Source organism: Clarias gariepinus, chromosome 4 (genome assembly GCF_024256425.1).
Source record: "Clarias gariepinus isolate MV-2021 ecotype Netherlands chromosome 4, CGAR_prim_01v2, whole genome shotgun sequence".
Taxonomy (NCBI): Eukaryota; Metazoa; Chordata; class Actinopteri; order Siluriformes; family Clariidae; genus Clarias; species Clarias gariepinus.
In genome coordinates this window covers 25,595,188-25,622,228 of record NC_071103.1, presented here as the reverse complement: position 1 = coordinate 25,622,228, position 27,041 = coordinate 25,595,188, and the positions used below count along the sequence as shown (strand labels likewise).

Sequence of the window (27,041 nt, the reverse complement as noted above, 5' to 3'; positions counted from 1 at the left end):
GTCCTGATGACATACCTGTGGAGGTATGGAAGTGCTTAGGAGAGGTGGCAGTAGAGTTTTTGACAAGTTTGTTTAACAAGATCTTGGAGAGTGAGAGGATTCCAGAGGAATGGAGGAGAAGTGTATTAGTGCCAATTTTTAAGAACAAGGGAGATGTGCAAAGCTGTGGCAATTATAGAGGTATAAAGTTAATGAGCCAGACAATGAAGCTGTGGGAAAGAGTAGTGGAAGCTCGGTTAAGGGCAGAGGTGAGCATTTGTGAGCAGCAATATGGTTTTATGCCTAGAAAGAGTACATCAGATGCAGTATTTGCTTTGAGGATGCTGGCGGAGAAGTACAGAGAAGGTAACAGGGAGTTGCATTGTGTCTTTTTAGATTTAGAGAAAGCGTATGACAGGGTGCCAAGAGAGGAGCTGTGGTATTGTATGTGGAAGTCTGGAGTGGCAGAGAAGTATGTTAGAGTGGTGCAGGACATGTATGAGAGCTGTAAGACAGTGGTAAGATGTGCTGTAGGTGTGACAGAAGAGTTTAAGGTGGAGGTGGGTTTGCATCAAGGATCGGCTCTAAGCCCCTTTTTGTTTGCTCTGGTGATGGACAGGATGACAGATGAGGTTAGACAGGAGTCCCCATGGACTATGATGTTTGCAGATGACATTGTGCTCTGTAGCGAGAGCAGGGAACAGGTGGAGGAAAATTTGGAGAGGTGGAGGTATGCTCTGGAAAGCAGAGGAATGAAGGTTAGCCGCAGCAAGACGGAATACATGTGTGTAAATGGGAGGGACCCAGGAGGATTGGTGAGGCTACAGGGAGCAGAGGTAAAGAAGGTGCAGGATTTTAAGTACTTGGGGTCAACGGTCCAGAGCAACGGAGAGTGTGGAAAGAAGGTTAAGAGGCGGGTACAGGCAGGTTGGAATGGGTGGAGAAAAGTGTCAGGTGTGTTGTGCGATAAAAGAGTATCAGCGAGAATGAAAGGAAAGGTGTACAGGACAGTGGTGAGACCAGCGATGCTCTACGGCTTAGAGACAGTGGCGCTGAAGAAAAGACAGGAGGCAGAGTTGGAGGTAGCAGAGCTGAAGATGTTGAGGTTCTCCTTGGGAGTAACAAGGATGGATAGGATTAAGAATGAGTTTATCAGAGGGACAACCCACATTAGATGTTTTGGAGATAAAGTCAGAGAGGCCAGATTGAGGTGGTTTGGGCATGTTCAGAGGAGAGATTGTGAATATATCGGTAGAAGGATGCTGAGGTTGGAACTGCCAGGCAGGAGGTCTAGAGGAAGACCAAAGAGGAGATTTATGGATGCAGTGAGAGAGGACATGAAGTTAGTTGGTGTGAGAGAAGAGGATGCAGAGGATAGGGTTAGATGGAGGCAGATGATTCGCTGTGGCGACCCCTGAAAGGGAACAGCCGAAAGACAAAGAAGAAGAAGAAGAAAACTGTTAGGACCTTTGGTCAACATTCACACACATACTATACTCACTTACTCATCATCTATATGCTTTATCTTGTTATGGGGGGCTTGGAGACTACCCCAGGAGACTTAAGGCATGAGACGGGTTACACCCTGGGTGGGGTATCAATCCATCACAGGGCACACATGCTCATTCACACACTATGGGCAATTTGGGGGATCTGCATGCCTGTGGACTGTGAGAGGAAACCGAAGTACCCAACATGGGAGGAACATGCAAACTCGATGCACACAAAGGCAGGAATCGAACCCGGACCCTGGAGGTGCAAGGTGACAGTGCTAACCACTAAGCCACTGTGCCACCCAATTATGCAAAAAAAATCTTATAATTCAGCATAATTTACTAAAAGTTGCTACATTACATAAATAATAAATCCATAAGGAACTTAAAAGGGTCTTGTTTCACCGTGCCCAAACAACTCCAAATAAACCACAAAGTAAATAAAATCCTGTGCTTTGCTATGCTATCCATGCAAAAACACTTCCTCTCAACAAGAACTAAAAACAAGCATTATGATTACAGGGCATCTTAAAAATTTACTTAAAAAGTAAATTTTACTGTTTGTTAGTTAAATACAGTACAAGTTAAATAAAGTGTCCACAATATGCAACTTTGAACAACAGAATATCCAATCAATTTATTTCTTAAGGTCTGAATAAGTGATGCACCGCCATAAACTTACCAGCAGAGGGCATAAGTCACCATGCTTAAACCTCCATGCATAAGCTATGCCTAAAGAATGAGAAAAAATGCATTAATTTAGTTGATTCACATCTACCATGTATGGACTGTAAAAACTCTTCACAAAGCCTTAGGTTTTTCACTGTCGCACATTTTATTTTGATTTAGTTTCTCGGCAGTCACTTTGACTCATCTCTCTCCAAATGGCTGTCTCTACAGGACACATGGACACTAAGCATGCATGAGCGCATTCACTTTATATGGCCATTTGATCAGCAGCATTCATCACAGGAATTTACTTTCTCAGCTGTGTTGCATAAACTGGAGCCTGGGGAAGCACTCCATAACAAATGCAGAGTGTTGAGCCACTCAGTTTATATGTCTTGGCTGCAGTGTTGACACTCCAGAGTCACTTTGGTCACAGTAATGAAGGCCTACATCTGCCAAAGAGATTGGTTAACACTAACATATAATAATTTTGTTTTTCTCAAATGGATTTTTTTTCTGTATCCTGTGGCTCCGACCCCTAACCCGATTCCCATTCAGACAGCTTGCACGTATCAGTGTGAGCAACCTCAGAGACGACACACACCTGTGTGGATCTCAGGGTCTATGCTCATTTATTCCACTTCCATTTCCTGGAAAGACAAGAAAAACATGGAAAATTACTGTCTGGTGTCAAAACATGCTGGAGAAGTGCATAAGCAGAAGTATATACAACAGCTGTTCTTTCCTGAAATGGATTTTTATCAAAGAAAGACCTATCATCTAGATTTCTTTCATTAGTGTGAACAAAGGTCAAAATTTCACAAGAAAAATGTCAGTCATCACATGGCGGACACAGTCCAGCAAAATATCTTAGTGTAACACACCAAGTAATTTGTGAAATAGCAAAACTAATAAACACTCACTCATCCACTTTATCCTGTATACAGAGTGAGAGGGGGCCTGGAGCCTACAATATCTCTGGAGCCTTAAGGCACGAGGCAGGGTACACCCTGGATAGAGTGCGAATCCATTACAGGACATACACACACTCGCATGCTCATCACCGGAGTAGCAGGAAAACCCACCAAGCATGAGGAGAACATGCAAACTCCATGCACACAGCCCCAAGGCAGGAATCGAACCCAGACCTTGGAGGTGAGAACTGATAAACATTTGAAAAAAAAAATGTAGTTGAATAACACTGTTTTTCTAAATATGAACTTGTGTAGCAGATACTTTACTGTGGACAGTTGCATGCATCTATGTAAATTACTAAGCTGAAGCTCAGTGCACCATAGCCTAGCTATAAGTCTAGAGATCTTTTATCAAATTTGATTTACCTTCTCATGTGAAATTTGTAAATTGGCAATAAAGGTTACAGAAGTTGATTAAAAAACAAAGTTTAAATTTGATTGTATGTAGTATGCTAAGTTCCTAAGTTAGTTTCTTATCAGAGTTCATTAGTAAAGTGGTAACATGAAGTGCCACTGTAAAAACAAACCATTTAAAATGTTCTTATTAAGAGCCACAAAATAATCACTAATGACTAAAAGGTTCTAAAAGGTAACTGCTGTCACCGTTCAGTCATGTTAACTGCATATCTAGAGTTTTACAAGCATTGAATTCTGTATACAGTTTTTAGTTCTACCCCTGATCTACAGTCTTTTTTAATTCTGACTTGTAACCATTTCTATAACCAGACCAGAAAACAAAAACGAGCAAATAAACTTGCTGACTGACAGGAATAACTGACAAGAATTGGTTTTATATTTGTAAGGACTGCACAGTTAGCAGAATGTTCTGTGGTTAAAGAAACCCTCAGTGGGTCACTTTTTCCATCCTATGACAGCCTGTTTTCTAACTGATTGACTAGGGGTTTCCACTCCCAAAATACTTCTTAAGACGTATGAAACCAAACATCCTTGTTGACCATGCTTTGGTTAGCCATGCTACAATGGCGCAAGCAACCATTATGTCTGAAGATTTGTGGATGACATGTTGGCCTTCCCACCAGTAACTTTGTAGCCAGGTGAAAGAGTTAAACACAATGTTAAACAAAGGCTGTTTTAATAAAACAAAAAACGTTGTTCGACTGAGGAGTCATAGGTTTAGGATGGTCAGATTGTCTGGAATGCATTTATCTGACAGATATATGTTTGGTCTTATTTAATGGAAGTCTGAGAAAATAACAGAAGTGACATAATGCTGTTGGGCAGTAGCTGAGCTCATGGCACTGGAATGCATCTGTTGGCCACAGAAATGTTCCTTCTGCCCCCAACCCAGAGGGGAAGACCATTATCATCACAGGGGCCTCATCTCTCACATTCTCCCTGTCTGCAGCATAGACGTTTGGATAAGTCACTCTAATTCATATGCTTATGCTTATTTCCATTTACATGTAAGGATTACTTATTAAACTAAATACATTGACTGTGTTTTTTGTACTGTGTTAATCAGCAATAACCTTTAATCCTCAGATACAGTATAACTGAGAACTGTAAATTTTGTGGGTGATTCCATGATTGGTGCTATTTGGGTTCCACAGTTTTAAAGTATGTATCTAACTGTACGTGTATCCAAAAACAAAAAGCTGTTTTAAATGTTGGTGCTGTATGTTCATGTTTTTTATATAAATAACTAAAATATTAATAAAAATCTATGTACAGTGTCGCTGTGCACCTCCAGGGTCCAGGTCTAAATCCCAGACAGGTTTAATTCCTGTCCCTGTGTGCATGGAGTTTGCATGTCCTCCCCTGTTTGTGGGGTTTCCTCCAGGTACTCCAGTTTCCTCCCACAGACTCATGACCTGCAGATTAGGCTTGCAAATTGTTCCCAAGTATTGGCATTGCCCGTAGTTTGTAAATAGGGTGTGAATGAGTGTGTTTATGTGTGTGTGCCCTGCAATGGATTGACACCCTGTCCAGGGTGTACACTACCTCATGCCGTAAGTCTCTTGGGGTAGAGCCTAACTTAGGCCCCCCTCGACCCTGAATACAGGATAAAGCGGTATAGACGATGAGTGAGTGAGTGAGTGAGTTTACACAGTGTTTTGGCCTGTCTCAGACCACTGTAACTACATTTCACCCCAAATTATGGTGTTTGGAGTATGGATTAAGTCAATCCAATAAGGTTTTAAAAACTGTACATTTTAAGTCAACCTACGCAGCTCTCTTACCCGAACACACTGACTACTATGAAATGAAAGTTGCGTCAACAACATTTCCTGTAAATGCTAAAGTAATTCCATTTTGTTGCATTTTATTTATTATATTCATGAAGAAAAGTAACATCATTTTAGGATAAGCATCTTTGTTTCAGTGATATTATGGTATTCACTGATGTGGTGAGTTTAAAAATACCTTCCTGTTACCCAAGTTACATTTTGAAAATATGAATTTAAAAGTTAATTTAATTAATTGAAGGTCCTTAATGTCATCAGGTCATCAGCATGGATACAAGTTAACTACATACAAAACACACACACACAAACTCGACCCTGTTATTTTCCAGACTGATAGTCATTTTGGAGCAAAATTCAGCCATTGTCATCAAAGAAATCTTGTTAGAATGATTGCTATAATACAACTACTACTACTACTACTACTAATAATAATAATAATAATAATAATAATAATAATAATGTATATTTTTGGCTGTGATGGATCGACATTCTCTTTAGAAAAAGGAGAAATGAATGTTTTTGAGGCACATGAGCAGGCCCACGTGAGTGGACCAGCCACTGTAGCCTACAGTATTTAGGATTGATACATACTGTAATACAGTATATCCTACATATACCTGCACTAAAATTAAATGGAAATTATTGCAACAAACGGTACCTAAGGTTAAGGTATAATATTATTTAGAAATAAAAAAAAAAACAGAGGGACATCAGGTATGAGTGATGCTAGTAATCTGGTGGCTAATGCTAATGCTAAGAGGGCTAAAGTACAATAAATATATGCCTCATCTATTACTGTACCACAAATATTTATTGAGGTGTTAGTGAGAGTTACTCCTGATTTACAAATGTTTGCATTTTTGCCTTGTAGCTAGCGTCCAGTTCATTACCTCGTAAATAGTTTGAGGAAGAGTAAAGCTCTTGACTGGTAATGTGAAATATTTTTAAACAATAGTAATGGTTCTTGCAACATCTGGGATCGAAATGAGTCAGTCAGCACATTGCTGTCTGCATTTCCTGTCAGCCTGTCAGGCATTTCTAAGTAACTGTGCCTTTCCTAAACTATTTACAGAAGCTTTTGATATATGTTTGGGGGCTGCAGAGAATTACTAGCTGTAGCGTAAATCTAAAAATCTACCAAAATCACAAGTGTCATTTGACATATCACCAAAGAGGTTTCACATAAGTATCTGAAATCCCGCACATGGCCTGTCAGCATCCACACTTAGAAAATAACTGATACACTTAGAAAAAAGTTGTACATGATTTACCTTTAATTACTTTGGAATGCTGCTACTAGCTGATTTCAACTGATACTACTCTCTTTTTATTTGTTTTGTCTAAATAAGGTATGAAGTTGGTGAATAATTCCTTTGTGTATGGTGTCATGAATTTACTGTATTACACTGTCTGGCCAAAAAAAAATTTGCTGTTTGGATTTAATTAAGCAAATACTGTAAGTCCGAGACTTTAATGAGAAAATTATTGTGGTGATTAATGTGTTTCAACTAGCAACAATTTTTAACCCTAGTTGAGTAGTTAAGTGAGTAACGTCTCAATTTTTAAACACCCACGTTGGAAAGCATGTCCTATAAAAAAAGATGCTACTGTGTGTTAGAGGGGTCAAAAGAGTGACCTGCATCAAGAAAAAAAAATACTTGGTAAAGTTGCATTGTTAAAAAGAATTAACAATAAAATCCCAGCTATGTTTAATAGTAAGGGTAAGAGCATCTACACATGTACAATGTGACTAGAATCCTAAAGGATTGAACCTAAACATCCATGTGGCCATAAGAAAACCACTTGTTAATGAGACTTATGGCAAAAAAAACTTGTGATGTGGGCTGATGAGCCCAGATTTAACCTATTCCAGAGCCATAGGCATGTTAGGGTAAGAAGGGAAATGTAAGCCTCAGGGGGCAGTGTTATGATCTGGGGTTGCTACACTAAAGAACATTGCACTTATACTCTTTACTAGCTGTTAGCTTCTCCTAATATTAGTAGGTCTTGAGCTATTTGTTCTAGAGTGATACTATGTTGTTTGATTGAGAGTACAAAGCACTTCTATCTCTGGAATAAGGACACATTACGTACCAAATGCTCACTCATTTACTCACTCACTCACTCAGTCACTCATCGTCTATACTGCTTTATCCTGTATACATGGTCGTGGGGAACCTGAAGCCTATCCCAGGAAACTTAGAGCACAAGGCGAGATACACCCTAGACATGGTGCCAATCCATCGCAGGGCACACACATGCACACACACACACTCACACACTAAGGGCAATTTGTGAATGCCAAATAGCCTAATCTGCATGTCTTTGAACTGTGGGAGGAAACCGGAGTACCGAAAGGAAAGCTACCAAGCACAGGGTCAACATGAAAACTCAAGGGGGGGCAATGCACACAGATGATATATTATTATATGTATTCATTTATGGTTAGTTTTGTATCTATTGTTCTTCCTTAAACTAAATTACGATGTCATGTTGTACTGTATTAGTGAAACTACTTCCATTCTCAGTTGCATCTTGTGATCAGAGATGGTGAATGTGCTATTCCAGAGCCAACTGTCACAGACACGTTATACAGTAGAAGTTCTTGAAGGTCTGTGGAAGTAGAATGTCTTTCCTCAGCTTTTGAATTACTGTACATCAGTGTTGGGTGTAACGTGTTACAAAAAAAAGACTTTTTTGATGTAAGAAGTAATCTAACGCGTTAGGTCCAAGATTTAAGCACTCAGTTATTTAGTTACTTTTTCAAAAATGTAATCAGTTATTCAGACAATTTATAAAAAACTTTCAGCCCGCCCCTCTCTGTTATTCTTGCTGTTATACCCCTAGCTCACCTATGCGGTTTGACTATGAGAGAACCGACGCACAGTAAGATGGAAACCTAATCACAGCGCCAAACTTGCAGTGAATCATGATGAACTGTACTTACAGCCACCGCGCAAAACTGCATAGGTGAGATAGGGGTATTAGTAGTTAACAGATTATGGGCCAAACTTTGCTGAGTCATGATGGTAGAATAATTTTATAAAGGTCTTGACTAAAACAACATGCATGAGGAATCACAAAGGATTTTTCATTTTCTGCAATGGAAAAGTACTCTAATTAGTTTTTTTTTTCTAAGGTAACGCTGTAATGTAACTGATTACTTTTTAAAGACAGTAATTTTGTGTTGTAATTAGTTACCCCCCACCCCCCTGTACATGCAGGTGTTGCTGTGGCTTAATAACAAGGAAGAAGTTGTTCAAACTCCACTGGCCCATTTAATTACTAGTTTTAACACAACACTGTGAACTACCTATCATGTGCTCAAAATTGTCTCACATGAATGGTCATATGTAAGGAGTATTTAATGGGAACCTTTCTTCAGTTGAAGGAGTAGGTTTTTTCTCATAGTGTTACACATGCCCTTATCATAAAGCAGGTTAAACATAGTTAAAAAATATTTCCTGGACAATATGCATATTCCCTGTGACCCTGAATACAGGATAAAGTGGTATAGAATGTGAGTGAGTGAGTGAGTGAGTGAGTGAGTGAGTGAGTATGCATATTCAATTGTTCTTTGTACATACTGTATAAGCATACAAAATGCATAGCCAAAAGTATATGGGAACCACACCATTGCACCCATGTGCATGTGTCTTTTCCAAAACAATGAGCATTCATACAAAATTGCTGTTATACCTGCATCCACTCTTTTGAGAAACCTTTCCAATAGATTTTAATAACTGTGGGAACTTGTGTCCAATCGACCACATGAATATGATCAAGGTTGGGCGTTGATGTCAAATAAGAAATCCTGACACACAGTCAGCATTCCAATTCATCCCACAGGTGTTCAATGCGATCAGGGTCAGGGCTTAGGCCACTTGAGGTCTTCTCCATCATTCTTGGCAAATCCTGTTTTTGTGCAAAGAAATAATAAAATCATCTGATCCGAACATTGCATAATATTAGGCAATTACAACCTTAGATGAACAACGACATATAACTTTTTTTTAAATCATGACTGTATAATTTAAACCACATATTTGTTTTCAACTCCAAAGGAACTTGATCCAAGTCATACGTTACTATGTTCTCTGCCTGTAAGCAAAAATTACCATAACAATAACAGAAAGTGTTCACCATAGCTGAATAACTGACTTGTCTGAACTGCCAACAAAAATATTGCGATTATAATGTGTGAGACTGTTAACTGATTCTCCTTTTGAATGACTTTGACCTGACTTACAAGAGCCATATCAGTTAATTGTTTACTTTAGCTGAAGCTGAAATTCATTCCCCTTCCTACTCTCATAACTTATATGTATAGGTATTTGACTATGTACAAAACCCAATTTGATCTAACAAAGCAACTGTCCCACACCTCCACAATCTTAAATTCAAACCTGAGCTCCTATTCACAAAACTATTATCTTTGTGAAAGTATAACGTTTTCCTTGTGTTTATCTGAATTTGCTCTGGACACTTTAGATTCCTCATGATTATAGTTGGATTTTCTGTTTTAAGGTGTTTATGAATGTGTTAGTGGGTTTGATGCCTAGTAATTGACTTGTGTCTTGTCCAGGGTGAAGTCCAGTGTTCGCCCTGATGAGGCTAATCAATTTGATAAAATGTGGGTGTTTTTACTACTCTTGCCTGCACTTATGAATTCTAATGTATTTGGCCAGTAAAACATATTCTAATTAAAATGTCTTGCTGGCAGTTTCTACTTTTTTTAGTTATAGTCATGGTGGAATGATTTCTCAGTTCTTCAAGAGCTGTCTAACAAAGGCTTTATAAAATTCCACAGAAACAGTACTAGGCGGCATGGTGGTGTAGTGGTTAGCATTGTCGCTCTGCACCTCCAGAGTCAGGGTTTGATTGCCAGCCAGACTCGATTCCCGTCTCTGTGTGCATGGAGTTTGCATGTTCTCCCCATGCTTGGTGAGTTTCCTCTGGGTACTTCGGTTTCCTCCCACAGTCCAAAGATATCCAGGTTAGGCTACTTGTCTTTCCCAAATTGCCCGTAGTGTGAGTGTGTGTACATGTGTGTGCCCTGCGATGGACTAGCACCCAGTCCAGGGTGTACCTTGCCTCGTGCTTTAAGTCTCCTGCACTCCAGGTCCCCACAACCCTGAACAATGGATAAAGCGGTTTAGAAGATGAGTGAGTGAGTGAGAAACCGTACTTAGTTATCCAATGACAAAGGGCTTAGGCAAGCTAACATAGGTATAGTAAAAACAGTTCTGAAACTAGTCTCAGCAGACATTCACACATATTTTTAAAGTGGAATTTAAAGTAATTTAGTGTTTTGCTAGAGTCACACTGACGATTTCAACAACCCTATCCATCTACTCTCTTAAAAGGGTCAATTATCTCCATTGTGACATATGGTTGTGTATCATGCTGTGAGGAGTTCCCCTTCATTCCTAGCGGCTGTTCCCACACAGTACCATCATCAACTAATCTGATGAGGTAATTTGAGTCAAACTGTGCTCTGACACTGACTAAGTCCCAGATCCAGCTGCACAGATTCTTAATCATACTGTCCAGGTTTGGGTTGATGAACTAACTTGTCGCACATTTTGTGCCATGACAAGTTTCACAAAGCAATATTTCTCTTAGATTGGGACAGGGAAAACAGGCAATTTGGGAATAGCAATTAGCCTAATCTTCATATCTTTAGACTGTGGGAGGAAACCACAGTAGCCAGAGGAGAAACCCACCAAGCATGTGGAAAACATGCAAATTCCATGCACACAGACCTGAGTCAGACATTGAACCCTTGACTCTGGAGGTCCAAAGCCATAGTGCTAACCACTACGCAACCTACAAAGCAATTTTGCACAAAAAAATGAAAGCAGTAATTTATTGATCTAGTGGCAGATAAAACACGTGGCTATATAATACATCAGCAATTAGCTTCACCTGGTTGAGTTTACAAGTAATTTTTAGGAGGGGTGATTCTTTTTGATATCAGTAATTCTGTCTTTTATTTTTAACGATTTTTTTTTAACATTTTGGCATTATATCTTTCACTTAGATGTTGCACTGAGTAAATACAGCTGAATAAATCAAAACCTATCTGTATCATTTCAGTCAATGCAACAAAATGTGTTTATTTCAGAGGAGGTTATTCTTTTCTATACCCACTCTATATATATTTATGCTAACCCAACAATCTAGGGTTCGATTGTGTGCATGGACTTCTTAGTTGGTATCCCCTGAGTACTCTGGTTTCCTCCAACAGTCCAAAGACATGCAGATTGTTTTAATGAGATTAGTTCCCAAGTTAGGTGGCATGGTGGTTAGCACCGTGGCCTGCACCTCCAGGGTCCGGGTGTGTGCATGGAGTTTGCATGTTCTCCCCGTGCTTGGTGGGTTTCCTCCGGGTACTCCGGTTTCCTCCCACAGTCCAAAGATATGCAGGTTAGGCAATTGGAGTTCCCAAATTGCCTGTAGTGTGTAAATGAGTGTGATGGATTGGCACCCTGTCCAGGATGTACCCCGCCTCGTGCCCTAAGCCTCCTGGGATAGGCTTCAGGTCCCCGCGACACTAATTACAGGATAAAGCGGTCTAGAAGGTGAGTGAGTTCCCAAGTTGCCTCTACTGTATGTGTGTCCTGTAATGGATTGGTACCCAGGGTGACCGCGAGTACATCCTAAGTCTCCTGGGATAAGCTCTAGGCCCCCGTGACCTACAGTATACTACCTCTCAAAACATCCTGACAGTGTGGCCAGCACAGGATCCGGATCTAAACCCTATTGAGCAGCAACTCTATAATGTGAGAGATGCTCCAGAAAGCATGGGGAGAAATGTTATTATATTATTTTGAATAGCCAGGTATACACTATACATACAGTATAGTCATACTGCTTATTCACTTATGACGTAACTTCACGAGTTATGATTTGACACTCCTGAATCCTGGAGGATAGGCAGTAAAGTTCTGATGGGACTTAAGATCTCCTCTGGGGATGCATTAATTCACAAACAGGAGGGTAGCTATAAAAGATGGATTGACTACAAGGACATTTTTTAAGTTAAAACAGACCAAGCATATGGTCCTGGCTCCTGCTAATGTAAAATTAAAGGCTAAAGACTCCACCAATAGCATTTTCTTTTTTGTCTTATCATTAAAACTTGCATGGGGTTTTGACAACTCCCTTTTATATTTCAAAAACTCTCTATGCAAATTACTGGGTAAAAGTTGACCTGTTGGCACGAGATATGATGTAGACACAGGAATTGAATATGGGTCAGGTCTTAAATAAAAGAATCAGCACAGAAATCCTTTGTGTCAAAATATCAAAATTCTGCCTCCCCAAGCCCGACATAATGTAAACACTGTCAAAGAGCTGTATGACTTTTTTTTTTCTTAAACAGGTCATATAAGTCAAATGATCACTCACTCATCATCTTTATATAAATTTACCGCTTTATCCTGTATACAGGGTTGCAAGGTGCCTGGAGCCTATTGAACAGTGCTAACCACTAAGCCCTTGTGCTGCCTAAGTTGAATGATTAAGTTCTTCAATTTGCTTACCATTTAAAAAGATCTAGTCTAGTATTGCTCATATTAGACCAAGCAGTTCTAAAGAAAGTGATTTTATTTGTATATTATTTATTTGACTGGTAACGGTCAGAACTTTGCTGTTGTCGACACTCCACAAATCTCAGCAGTGACATAAGAGCTTACTGTATATTACCACAACAAGATCATCACCACCACCACCAACAACAACAGCAAGACTTTATTCAGTACTACTTTTATACACCAACATTTGAGACGTGTTTTTCTTTAACAAACTTCTATTGAAGCTCCAGTAATTTCCTAGTCCGCCATACTGAATGTCAATCCGCAATCAGAATTATTCTTCTAAATCGGTTAAATAGCAGTAAACGGTATTGGATTACAGTTTTACAGTCACTCATGTTCATTGTTTTCATTGTCGTGACGAAATAAGCTGGAGGCTTCGTTCAACAGTCCACAGGTAAGTCCAAACGGTGCACTAGTGAACATGTAGAAGTCATTACTCCAACCCTATGTACTACTCTTATGTAGGGAATATACATTCAGTGGATTTTCTTTAGTTAGCGCTAGTTTTATTCTCATATAACAAGGCTACATGTGTAAAAATGTAATTTCATGTTGTATTAGTGCAGTTTATAAAACGTTTCATTGCAGCAGTGTTTGGGAACGAAGAAAGCCACGAGGCAGCTGAATCAGGGCGGGAACTTGTGACTCACTAACTTCCTCAGTAGGTTTATAGTAACGCGTGTATCCGAGGAGAGCTGTAACACTCTGCACTATGACTGGGGGGAAAGCCTGAACTTCCACACAGCACAGAAAGAACGAAAGAAACCCTCTAGCAGGAATAGACCCCAAACAAAGCGTTTGTTCTGTGGCAGAGCTGCGATAGAGAAGCCGTGCCATCGGTCTACACTTCTTACTCGACTACTTTTTAAATTCTTTTTCTAGGTAAGCACATCTCTCTCTCTGTCTCTCTCTCTCTCGTTTCTACGCTCAGTATGGAATATTTCTATGGACATATTTTTCCTGGGAAGTTATAATAGCTAGCATGTCTTAGTTTGCATCTTATTCTCATATTCTATAGCTCATGTCTGTTATACAGACCTACTGCTTGTTTGTGTTTGTAAACTATTAACTTGCTGCAGTAATTCTACAAACTTCCTTTTCCCCCCCTTCTTTCCATTGTGATGCATATTTGAAGTTGTTTTGCAGCTGAAAAACGAAAACACCTGCAAAAAGTTCCATTCACACATAATAAAAAAAATATTCTATATATATATTATAGTCTATTTTTAATAGCAGTTTTATGATTCTCTCCTGTTGCTCTCATGGGTCAGAATCGTCTTTACATAAAGTTAGATCAAATGTTTAAATGTAGTTTAATATAGCCTAAATGAATCAAATATATATACCAAATCTAACGTCTGTTCCTTCAGATGACTTAATGTGATGTTTTTGTGGAAGGGAATGCTATGAAACCAATGAAGTTACTGATTGATTTACTGATCGCATGATTGTGTTGCAACATACTTCCACACCAGTGTAATTATTGATACTGCATGCATAGACGTCATTGTAGTCAGACAAAAATGAAATCGAAATGGGACAGTAAATAACGTTCCACTCAGACTTGATAAATTATCAGGACACACCTGGAAGTGAACCGCTGAGGTTTTACACCTCACTCATGACTCACGAGCAACAGAAGGCTGCACCTTAGTGACTCACATGTGACGAGTAACATATTGCACAGTATAATTCTCACCTATAAACTATACTTTAAATCAGAGCTAATGAACGGTTGCACAAAAGGAAAAAGTAATGAGTTTATCACAGAGGCAGAAGGTAAAAATCGTATTATTTTATAACTGTGTGGAAAGCAGCTGGTGAAGATGAAGAGAAGCTTTTATCTTTAATCTTTCTAATTCTTTTTCTTTTTTAAATATAGTATTTCAGCCAAACTACCAAGGCTTGCCAGTGTTCAGAAGCATCCCTTCTACTGGGACTAGACAGCTTGTTTTCCCCCACTGACCACATCCTTATGGAGGGTTTTTTTCTGTTTTAAATAGAAAGTTGTCTCAACTCCATGATTTTACTTTAGCTAAATAGACATACTCCTTGTAGTCCATTTAGTACTCTTACAAATGTAATAACTTTTAAAACTGATTTCTAGCCTTTTTTCATTTGATGTAAATTCCTGAACCAGCTGTCCAAGACACAAATTACTGGCTCCTTATTGGCTGGAAAGTTTAGGCCCCTATTCAGGATCCTATTAGCACAAGGTTGGACTTTTTATATTCTCTTCTTGTAAATTTCTCGAGCTGTGTTCAGTCTTGTCTTTGGTGTGATGTATATATTTTATACATGAGCACTTTATGAACAGGAAACAACAACTCTTCTAAATTTGGGATGAGTCTTGCTTTCCTTCAGCGTAAAAGGGTAACACTGGAACTTTTACTGGAACATGTGGCAACCATATGACATGGCCATAAGCAACTTTGCAAAAGTAAAATGAGTTTTAAGTCTGAATTATTATTATATTATTATTATTATATTTTTTGTCTAGTTCCATCAGTGCGCGTTTAAGAAAAGCGGTGCTTTTTTCCATCATGGCAGCTTTTTTAAGACAATTATTTGATGATGAACCTTTTTTCCCTTCTCTAACTGTCTCCATACTGGGGTAATGAGTCAAAAAGTCTATAAAATCTCAATGCTGCTATCCCCCATGTAATTTTAGTGTCTGGTATTTGAATGCTGACAGAGGCTGAAGGAGGTCGAAAATGCATTTGTTTGCATTTTCTCTCCCCCTGAGCCCTGTGTCGAGGCTATGAGACTCCAATGAGCCTTGAAAATGGTCACATTCTTTCAGAGCAGTGTGTTTTTCTAAGGTTAGTCTCTTTTAGGCATTGGAATACTGCCATCTGTGGTGTGACTAAAAAAGAGTAAATTAGACATACAGGCTTCCTCTTTTCTTTTCTTTTTTTTCATATATTTTCCTAGACTTAGCAGGTGGTGAGGAGCTGAGTTTCCCAATACCGGCAGTGTCTGTCTTTTCTTGTGAGAAAGAGAACCAGTAAAAACATATTACTAGTTGGGAATGTGTTTGCTTACAGCCAGCTTGTCTGTGTCCTTGTGAATTCCACAGTGCATCAGTGCAAACCTCAACTTGTTATGAGGAACAAGTTGGTTCAGACTTGAAATAAATTCTGAGGCAATTGAGAACAGAAGCACCCACTTGACAAATACTGTCTACAGTACATTCACAATCTATATATCACATTCCTCATATACTAGTATATAATAATTTTTTAACATTATAATTTGTATGTTCATTTCATGTAGATTTAATTAGAGAATCTGTGACTAAGGAATATGCTAATTTCACTGGCTAAAACTCCTTGTGCGGGGGGAAAATGGCTTTTATCTTCTGTTGTTCACTGCCTCATTTCCTTGTCTGTATCCTGAAATGCGGGATCTGGTGGTTCAGGATCTGTTGTATTTACTGAATGTTGGGAAGTGACCTCAGGTTTCCTTCATGGGGATTCCAGGTGCTGCAGTGGAGCTCTTAGCAGCCGGTGGCTTCCTCCTCGGCTGGAGGGAATGAATGGGTGAAATTAGATCCTCTAAAAAAACAGGGCCTCATAGGAGGCAGTATGCTGCTTAGTCTCGGTCATTGATCTTCTGTTTGTTTATCCCTCCTTGCTCTCTTCCTCTTGCTAGCTTTAATGTCAATATGGACACTGGCTGGATGTGAGTCCTGGTCACTTCCCTTTTGTCTTAAGCTTTGTTTTTTTTCCCTCTTTAATTTTTGATATTTTTTTCCCTTGACTAATTCACATTCTGGCCTATTTTAGTGGTCACCTATTTAGTTGTACATCTGTGTATTTGCATATTGTGTGTGTGTGTGTTTGCTCATTTATTGTTTCAGTAACTACCCATGACTACATGGCTTTCACATTGTGATTAGACCTCTAAAATTTTGAACGCCATCAAGGACTATATTGAAGACTTTTCATCTGCTCTTTAGGTATCACTTCGACCATTAGAGTGCAGTTCTTACAGTACATCTACTTAGAGCTCCATCAGCCAGACTTGGCCCCTGGCCAGGCTTTGACTCAGTCCACAAGCCCTGGGAGATATATCCTGCTGATCGAGTGACAGAAGAGACACAAAGTCACTTAGTGAGATTTGTTCTCACATGAGACTCTGAGCCAAAAAGAAGAGGCTTTGTTATTTTATCATCAGTAAAACACGCTCTAGCCTGCATGTGAGCGAACAAGACATTGCATCCAACACCAGGATACGAATGCCCTTCTGGCCCTGACTTGTAAAGCTCACAAAATTTGCCTACTTGCCACTTTTATATTTGCTACTGTCAAATAGACAGTAAAAGCATTATTGTATCTCAGTAGTCTGCTATAAAAGTGAGGGCCAAAGCAAATAATAATCAGGGTTGAAATACCATGGAGACTCATCCAGTACAAATTGCTGTAGGATTACCAACACATTGCTCATGCCGTGTTCTATTAACTGAGCAAGACTGTGAAGTAATGGGATATTGTGTTTTGTACAGTAGATATGAACTTGGATGTACTGTCGAAATGTTCTGTCAGGTATCGAATATATGTTAAACGTTAGTTTTAAATATGAGTGTTGCTTAAGGGTAGATCTGCTGTGTAGTTTTTAGGCGTCCTCTTATGTTTATACCTAGTTACTGCAGATATGGGAATAGTTTAGGTATACCTGGTTAACTATGATTATTAATTAAAAATGTCTGAATCCACATTCAATTCATCTTTTTTTCACAGTAGTAAAGAGTGCTCTTCTCCTTTCATCCATGACATTTTAGCAGCTCACTTACTCACTGTCTATACCGCTTTATCCTGTATTCAGGGTTACAGGGGACCTGGTGCCTATCCCAGGGGCACGAGGCAGGGTACACCTTGGACAGGGTTCCCAATCCATTACAGGGCACGCATACATACACTGTGAACAATTTGGAAAGGTTAGTTAGCCCAATCTGCAGGTCCTTGGACTGTGGGAGGAGACCGAACCTGGCCTGAAGTTTGAAGTTAGTCCTGAAGGCGTCTGGGATATTAATTTAACCAGTCCTGAAGACATGTCCTGGTCCTGTAGTTCTATCTGTGCCAGGGGCCAGGGGTAGCTCAGTGGATAAGGCATTGGACTATGGTTCGGAAGATCCCAGGTTCAAACCCTTGAGCAAGGCCCTTAACCCTCAACTGCTCAGATGTATAATGAGATAAAAATGTAAGTCGCTCTGGATAAGAGCGTCTGTCAAATGCCTAAATGTAGATGTAGATCTGTGCACAGAGGGTGGGTCAATTTTCAAAGTTTTTGTAAATGTTTTTTTGTAAATGTACTAGAATACAGATTCTTTTGTGTAGATGCCTAGGATTAATTTATTTTACCTAATGCAAAAAGCCTCCGTCATATACTATAGACTTTACCATTATGTGAGAACAGTTTTATTCAAACCAACTGACCTTGCTGTTTGTGCCACCGCACTTGAATTATTGTTTTGTGTCTTGGGTAATCTGCCTGCATCTGCAAAGACTTGGTTGGAATGAGAGCCAAGACGTGATTATTAGCCATGATGACTTCCTAACACTTAATTAACCTCCACATCTGTAGAGCACAAGAGCAAATGACTGTGACATCATAGGAGATGAGGCGTAATCGGACAAAATGCATGCGTACATGTTTCCATTTTGTAATAGAGAGAGTATGCGTGTGTGTGCCTGTTTTGACTTGGTTTGGTTTGGATCTTCTGGAGATCCAAACAAACCTAGACCTTAACAACAGACAACCTGTTATATGTTATAAATTTGGCTGTTTGCAAATGGACTGGTTTAACTCAGCCAATCCACAGACTTGTGCACAGCTGAGTGTGATAATTATGTATTTTGTGCAAGGAATAAGATATCCACTGTGCAGTGCTTGTTAGACAAAAAACAATAAGAAACAAGCCTAGATATCTATCCTCTATGTAGTGTTTATTGCGAGTCCTGTTGCATGGGATGGTGCTGCTGAAGATGGATGTCGAGGGTGCTATTAGTTTGCGAAAAGTTGTTGTCTCTTTTGTCGTTACACCTTGATGGCAGATCTTCTCTCTGGCTTTTTACAGGAGCCCATAAATGGGAGAAAGTGTACTTGATGTGTCTATAAAAGGACGACAGCTTGTAAAAGGGATCTGATGTAGAGCAGACCAGATAGGGCTTCATAGGTTTGTGTGCCAGGACAGTAGAATCACCAAGGGGTTGAGTTGTTGATAATATTGTCTTCAGCATGCAGTCACTGTATTAAGTTATGTCCATCAACACGGCCTACCACAGTGGATTACTTTAAGAGTGTTTATATTGTATATTGTATCATTTTAGAGACTGGAGTCATGTCTCCCCAGTAAATACTGTATCAAATCAGATATTTAAGCTTATCTGTGATTTGTGAGTCTTCTCAGTTCTCTTCTCAAGTGTATCCTTTCCATTCTGCATTAAGGGATATAACTCTTTTAGAGCCCGAAAGCATGTAATGTTCTGCAGTACGCAAGGTGCTGATATTATCTGTTTCTTGGTGACCCATCTGTAGAAAATCACTACATCTGTGACTAATTGCTTGAGGAGGATCTTAAGAGGAAACCACTATGCTCCTGTCATCAGCAGTGTACATCATGGCAGGCTAGTGTTAATTTCATCAACGAAAATAATGACGGAAAATATTTGTTGACGACCTTTTTCCCTATGACTAAGACAAGACAATGACAAGATGTCACGAATATCAATGATGGTGATGAAATCAGCATGCAATATTGTTGATGAAAAAGATGAGACTAAATGTGGTTTAAAAAAATGTAAACTAAAATAAACATCTGTCTTTATTTTCGTTATTTCATTTTTGTTACGATCCACTGCCACATGGTGTTCATTCATTATGGCATGAGCAGCAGTGTTTCCCAGGTCACGGCCCGGGGCATATCAGGAGTAGTTTGCGTGCGCAGTGACTGGATGTTACAAGCTCAGTCATCCTTAACTCTCATGACATGACAGCAGTATCACTCGGGCAAAGAGAAGAGCTGATATTTAGGCCCTTTTTCTTAAAAAAAATTAAAATAAAATAAGATGTGTAGTAATACCATAGGGGAAACGGTGTGGGCACACGATTGCTGGAAAAAAATACCACAAACCTGAAGATATGTATCAAGGCACATCGTAAAAATCACCCAGTTTTACTTATTATGCAAATAAATGTAATTTTCTGAAAACATCAGATGAAAATATACATTTTAATTGTTAAGATAATTTATGAAAGACTAAAAAAAAAAAAAAAGGTCTTGGCTAGACCAATTTGACTGTAGGTTTAATTAATAATGATCTTATGGCTAAAATGTTACATTTTTTATTGACCAAAACGAATTACTTGGTTTCCAGTGACTAAAACTAGACTAAAATGCCCAGACTAAAATTTGACTAAACAAAAATAGGATTAGATTGACTATATGATAAAAACTAACAGGGACATTTATCACAGGTCTAAGGCTAGAACTTGTATTAAAAATAGCTGAAAAAATTAACTCTAATGCAGGCTAATGTAGCTGTGCCCAGATAAACTAGTTTTCATCTTCTTTTCAAACACAAGCCTGATTTAAAAATTTGCACATCAAATTATATGTTTCTCCCAAATGGCCAACAAGTGTTTGTAGCAGCTGCATACTACCACCACATTTTGGCCTACACTTTCAGAAGTATAATCCTTTTGGAATCCTAGAGTCATTAATTATACAAAAATCATGTCTATCAATGCAGTTTGCCAACAGATGCTTATACAGTTACAGTATATTCACTTAGTGTAATAAAATCCTTGTGTGAATTGTAACTGTGTAAATGTAGTTTTATTTCATGCATAGTATTTGCCTTGATCCAAAAATCACTAGTCCGAGGACAGTTTTTAAAATCATATTGAAATAAAGCACTCTCACTAAGACTAGTCATGCACCAATACCACTCTTTCTCAGACAATTTACAAGTGCAAGTACTTCTATTTTGGGTACTTGCCGATAGGGAGTACCAATATCAGTATCTGGCATTGTTATTGAATAAGAATATGAACAGACCTTTTCAGAATACCCCAAATCTGAAACACATAATCAACTGCACCTGATATTGATTTTCTACTGTATGAACCCTGAGAGTAAAATCCTAAGCAATCCACTTGGCAGTTAAACTGTTGAGAGAAACAGGGCTGACACTGCTAGTCCAAATATTAGTGATAAAGGTGGAGGCTTTCTGCAGTAGGCTGTGTGCTTCTTCACAAAGTCAAGCAGCTTTGCTAGTACTTAGTTTTCTTTCTTTCTTTTTTATGTTTTCTTTTTTAGGGTAAAAATGAAATGCAATTGTGCTCACTTGAAAATTCATATTTATATCATTCTTATCATTTAAGATTAATTAATCAATCCTTTTGTGGATTCTTTGGAGTCCCTAGTGTTGTTGGTAAAGTCACAAGATAACTTACACTATTTTTTTTTATTTATTTTTGCATTACATAATTTTTATTAAATACTTAAATATGAATTTTAAAGAAGCTTGTCTATAGAGAGCACCACCTCTGTCAATGTTTGAAAGGTAAGGATTATAGATCTGAGTCTACATCACAGTTGCTGTCAAGCAAGCACGGCACAAATGGCCCAAGAGATGTGTTGATGAACTAGACCATCTAGTGAGGGTTTTTTTTTTTGTGATTAGAAAGACTTTAGGAAACTAAAGGTTTCACTTTATCCTCCCATTCTCCCAGCAAAGTCACAGCCATCTATGGCCACCAGTCCAATGCACTCCCCGTGGAAGAGATGCTTCCATGCCTATCTGAGAAACAATAACCAATCATGTGAGCTCTTGTATGCAGTTATTGCTTCCCTTTGAGTATATTCTTCTGCCTTATGACATATTATAAGCAATAGTTCCAGCAGAAGAATATGCTCTCATTTGTTTGTTGCTGTCATGTGACAGGGGAGAGCTAGGTAGTTGGTGATTTTAAGCCACTGATCAAAACTTGGGTGGAGAAAAATGCCACATAAACAAATGATTTCACAGAATTTCAATGTTTGGTGCTGTGACAAGCCTCATGTGGCATCAAATTATGTAAATGTTAATACAAGTTAACTTTGAGATGAATTAGAGTGGAGACTGCAAGAGTGGGCCTTTTTGTCCAGCATCAGTGTCTGACCTCACATATTTGATTCTGGAAGAATGGTCAAAAATTTCTTAAACACACTCCTAAACCTTGTGCAAAGCCTTCCCAGAAGAGTTGAAGCTGTTATAGCTACAAAGATTAAGAAAGTTCATATGCATGTGAAGGCAGGCAAGCAAATATTTTTGGCAATATGGTGCATATACAGTATAGATAAATGGTAGTGGTAGTAGTGGTGGTGGTGGTGGCGGTAGCATTCATTTATTTGTGAGCTTCTCTACTTTGTACCACGACACTATGGAATTAAAGTTGTCAAATAAATCAGATTTATCTTTATTAAGGAAGAAGTGGAAAATATTTTTTATTAATAGTAGGACTAGAGTGTAATCCATCCTGGATATAATCTACAGTACATACGGAAAAAAGAGTAAAGGCATTTTAAGGCAGTATTACGGCAATACAGTGACCTTAGAGAAGGGGCGTTTGTTTGTTTGATTAGCAATAATTTCAGCTTGGACATGTGCATAATTTAGCCTTATCTTAGTTCAGTGTTCAGACAAAAAGAACTTTATCAGTGGTACCAGTGACAAATGGTGTTTTGCATTGCTGAATGATAAAGAGTGTACCATGTGACACAGAGCGATAGCAAGATGATGGATGTAGCTTTGTTCCCTCAAAGACGAAAATGCCTCCTTTAACTTGTGTTTTACTTCAGTAGTCCTAATTAAGGTACATTAAACGATGTCAAATCACAGCTTTCACAATGGGGATGTTTCCTGTATGATATTTGATGCTTGTTGAGGACCCTATGCTGGATAGCTAGCCTAAGAAATACTATAAGACTCTTAAAGTCTGTCCCAGTGAGGGGGCACAGTGCTGACCAGCATTATGAAAGGTAATGTGTAAAGTAATTTTATGTGTCATCAGTGAGAACATTGCTATTTGTTACATTTAAAGTTTAAATTGATTTAAGTCAAAATTATTTTCTATCTAACTTGCTTAACTTGGATTCATTCAAGTCACATAAAATCACATGCTACAATTAATAAATAGGTTTAGATAATAAATATTGTAACTCAAATCTATTATTACAGTAGCAAAGGAAAAAATCATTATATCGGCTCACTAGGGCAAGTTGGGGACACTGCCCAGTCAATGTTTTGATTTCCAGAAAGAAATAGTAGCTTCACACACACTGCTAGTTTGCAGGTCAAGTGCATTAATGCAGACTGAGAAAACTTTTCAGGGAAAATCATTCCACCAGTCAGTAGTGCTTCGGCCTTCATTTAGAAGGCGGTGGGAATGGGAACACTATGTTTATAGCATCATGGTGCTTTACACGTAAGATGCATTATGTATAAACATAGAGAATGAAAGAAAAAAACTTGTGCAAACCTCATAGGAAGTGTTTTTCTTTCTCGGATTCTTAATTTCAGTCTGCCACGGTAAAAAAAAATAAAATTATATATATATATATATATATATATATATATATATATATATATATATATATATATATATATTTTTTTTTTTTTATTATTATTTTTTTTTTTATTTAATTTTTATTTACATAGTCCATTTAGCAATAGTCATTGTCTTTAAGCAGCTTTACAGAATTAAAAAAAAAAGTTAGGTAAATGAGTATGAAATGTGTGGGAACATATAAAATTATTTTATAATTGAAAATATAAAATTGTATAAATCAAAATGAACAGATTGTTCCTGATTATCATGAAGATGAAAAGATGAACTTTCTGAAGTTCTTGGACTTGTGATTTCATGTAGTTGCTGGAAATATGATTTCGGTTCTCTCACCTTCTTACCATTTTGTATTTACACTCCTACTTGGTGTACAGATATATTCCACCAAGGGGATCTCCAGGCATGTGGAGAGCTTTTGTGAGACTGTTTCCGTAAATGTCCGTGGTATTGGCAATCATTAAGATTCTTCAGAGTAAAATATTTTTTTATTGTTCTTTTGCTATTAAATCCAAGATGGCCTGGATCAATCAGAACGTAGCAGAGCATAGGCAGCGATAGCAGGAGCCAGAATGCTGTGTCTATGAGGTAATGTCTTTTGTCTCGCTGGCACACGCATGGCCCTGTGTCTTAGACTGCGGGACGACAGAGGGAATTAGGGGGGGGGGGGGGATGATGGGGCCATGGCAGCTTGATTTATAGGCACCTTTTGAAGTGAGTTCATTTCAGCTGTAAGGCTTGCCGCTCTACATTTCAGAGCCTGTGGCATAGCCCCCAGAGTACAAAAACGGGGGGAAAAAATCCTGAAAACCAGAGACCCCAGCACAAACTGAATTCACATACACATCCTGTTTTTGACTATTCTTATAGATAGAAACTAATCAACATTTCCTTAGCACTCAGTTTTTCACATGTAGACATGTACTCTTGTGAACATTAGTAAAACGTGGCAGAAGAATAAGATGAAAGGTGGTCCAGTTTTGATCGCTCTGCTGAGATTTATAAAAGGGGAGAATGGGAGACATGTTTTCATCCAAGCCAGCAGGCAATGACAGTGAACATCAGTTGTGTTTTTCTTGGAATAATCTTCAAAAGAAACATTTGTTTATGTAAATAGATCATTGCTTGTGTGTGCTTCTGTTAAAAAGGATTTCTGCTAGTTCAGAATGATGTTGATTTCTGATTGGTATATACAGGACACAGTATAGTTAAGCCATTTTTAGGACAATAACTAGATGAAATATACGAAAGAGCGCAAGGGAAATGCGATATGCAAAACAAAAAAAAATTAAAAAGAAGAAAGGCAGTCACCTCACGTTGATGTACACTTACAGTTTCTTAATGTTATGGTATCATATTATGCCATCAACAGAATTCTTGGCTCTTCACCAGAATTAAGCGCCTCCTATGTGAAAGCTTTTAACAACTGTATCTAGAAAAAGACTTGTCTCATTATGGCTTTTGTTGGATCATTAATAGATCAAAAGTCTGACCACCTGTAGATGCCGGATGTAAGCACATTGTGTGATGGAAGAATTGTGGTCATAAACCATAAACACAGGGAAGATAAAACAGTGAACCACAAAAATAAAGTACGTCAGTTTAAAAAAAAAAAAAGAACAAGTAAGCATTGTAAGTGACGATAAGTATTAGAGTCTACATACAGTATGCAAGTTTCCATGAGGATAGACTACAAAGAGAGGGATCGAAAAGTTTGAGACAGGTGGGACGAGACAGGTGGGACAAACAAGGCGCAGCTGTAAACAGTGATCAGGGGCTAAGGAGAAGCCGGGGCAGAGGCCGTGGAAAACAGGAAGTAATCAGGAGGTGTTTGTGGTGTTACCGTCCTCAGCGGAAACTCCTCACAGGAAGACGCAGCATCCTCAAGTCTGTAAATGAGAAAATGGCGTTTGCTGGGTACCATAGTTTTAAATGGTTTCACCATTGCTTTGATGCAACTTTTTACTTATTATGGATTCCTCTGCATAATGGACATCACTTCAGGAAATTGTTTGCTGAATCCTGTTTGTGATGATTGTAATAGTTCGTATGAAGTCAGTCGACATAGAGTCACAGTGCTGTGCTTAATCCTGCAAGACTCAGCAGAAAGCCATGGCTAAGAGACACAAACAAATGGTCTAGAGAAGGGGTGCAAGCAGCTGCTGTAATGACAGCTCTTCCTGAACAACTCCTTCATTGTCTTGTAAATCTCCTGCTGCCGCCTCTGTTTATTTCGGGGCCTTGCAACCAACGAATGAACGTGTCTGTCTTTCCTCTCTGAGTCTGTCTGTGAGTATTTTAGCATTAAATATTAGTGATAGGATGTCATCTGTCAGTGTCTGAATTTGTTTGTCAGATAATGTGAGATGTTTCTGCTGTTGGAGTCGTACAGGAAGTAGCAGAGTGTGTGCTCACGAGTCATGTCAGCTAATGGAGATTTTTTTTTTTTTTTATGTCGAGTAGAGGTTAAATGGCTCGTACTCAAACCTCTTGAAGCCCTAGATTATTTACTCAGATGTTAACCTTAAGGCATGTTATTCAGTGATTGCTGTAAATTATTCAGCAAGTACTGTGGAATTAATGAGACAAAATATGTGATGAGCCCAGGCTTCTGTTTCTGCTTGTCTTAGCTTTTTGCTATCTTTAACTGCTGGCTGCTCTACACAAGCATTAGGATACATTTTTAACGTAAATAAAAGGTAATACTGTAAGTTGGTCTTGATATTAGAACTGACATTTTTTTGAGAATCTTTTATGTAGTTTTAGTGAGGAATGATAGTCTGAAAGCATATGCTATTTTCTTTTTTCTTTTCTTTTTTTTAGAGAAGACTGGTCCTTACTGTTAGTGGCTTCTCAGTGTTGTCTCAGTGTCCTCACATATAGCTGGGAACTTTGGCAGCAGACTTCTAAATATATCACAGATTTTTACAAATGTACGAAAGATACAGATTAAATTGTTACAAATTACTATAATGTTACCGCAGTTTTTATTCATATAGTAATTTTTCAACTGCCTATTACAATTTGTATTCCAAATTCTGCTGGGAGCTTTAAGATCAAAACCAGTCTTGTCTGTGTGTATGAGTATGTGGTGTGCACTATGGGACTATTGGATATGCGCTTCTCTGACCTCTTAAAGCAAGAACATGGCTCTGCTCAGCGTTTACCCATGGGAGCTACTCTTTACAAGCTCCCAAAGGGAAGCACCATAAAGCTAATCAAAAACAAAAAAAGAGAGAAATACTGGAAATGACATTTGCTGGTTATTCATCCTGAGTCATTTCCCACTTGGCAGAATCTTTTCTGTCATATGTTATAATTTTTTATCCAGCAGCTCATCTTTTCGGAATGGGTTGAAAGAGATGAGGCCATTCTGCTTTCTGTTCCAGTATTAACAGATAAAACGGTCAAGTAAAAGAGTCATGACCATTATGGGTTGAAGTAAAGCCTCAAGAGAAGATGCATTGACCAGTCATTGAGAGATTGAGGGGGAGAGAGACCGAGAAA

The 27,041-nt window shown here is 38.6% G+C and overlaps 1 protein-coding gene across 2 annotated transcripts in view; it reads left to right on the top strand.

The window, feature by feature from the left end:
• The first annotated feature begins 13,593 nt into the window (after positions 1–13,593).
• Positions 13,594–27,041, top strand: part of fhl3a (four and a half LIM domains 3a) — a 33,413-nt gene continuing 19,965 nt past the window's right edge. The window contains exon 1 of one of the 2 annotated variants that reach the window (XM_053494665.1): positions 13,594–13,805. The gene's annotated coding sequence lies outside the window, so the exon portion shown is untranslated. Of the gene's footprint in view, positions 13,806–25,746; positions 25,824–27,041 lie in introns of those variants that run through there. The other variant, XM_053494666.1, reaches the window with a different exon arrangement.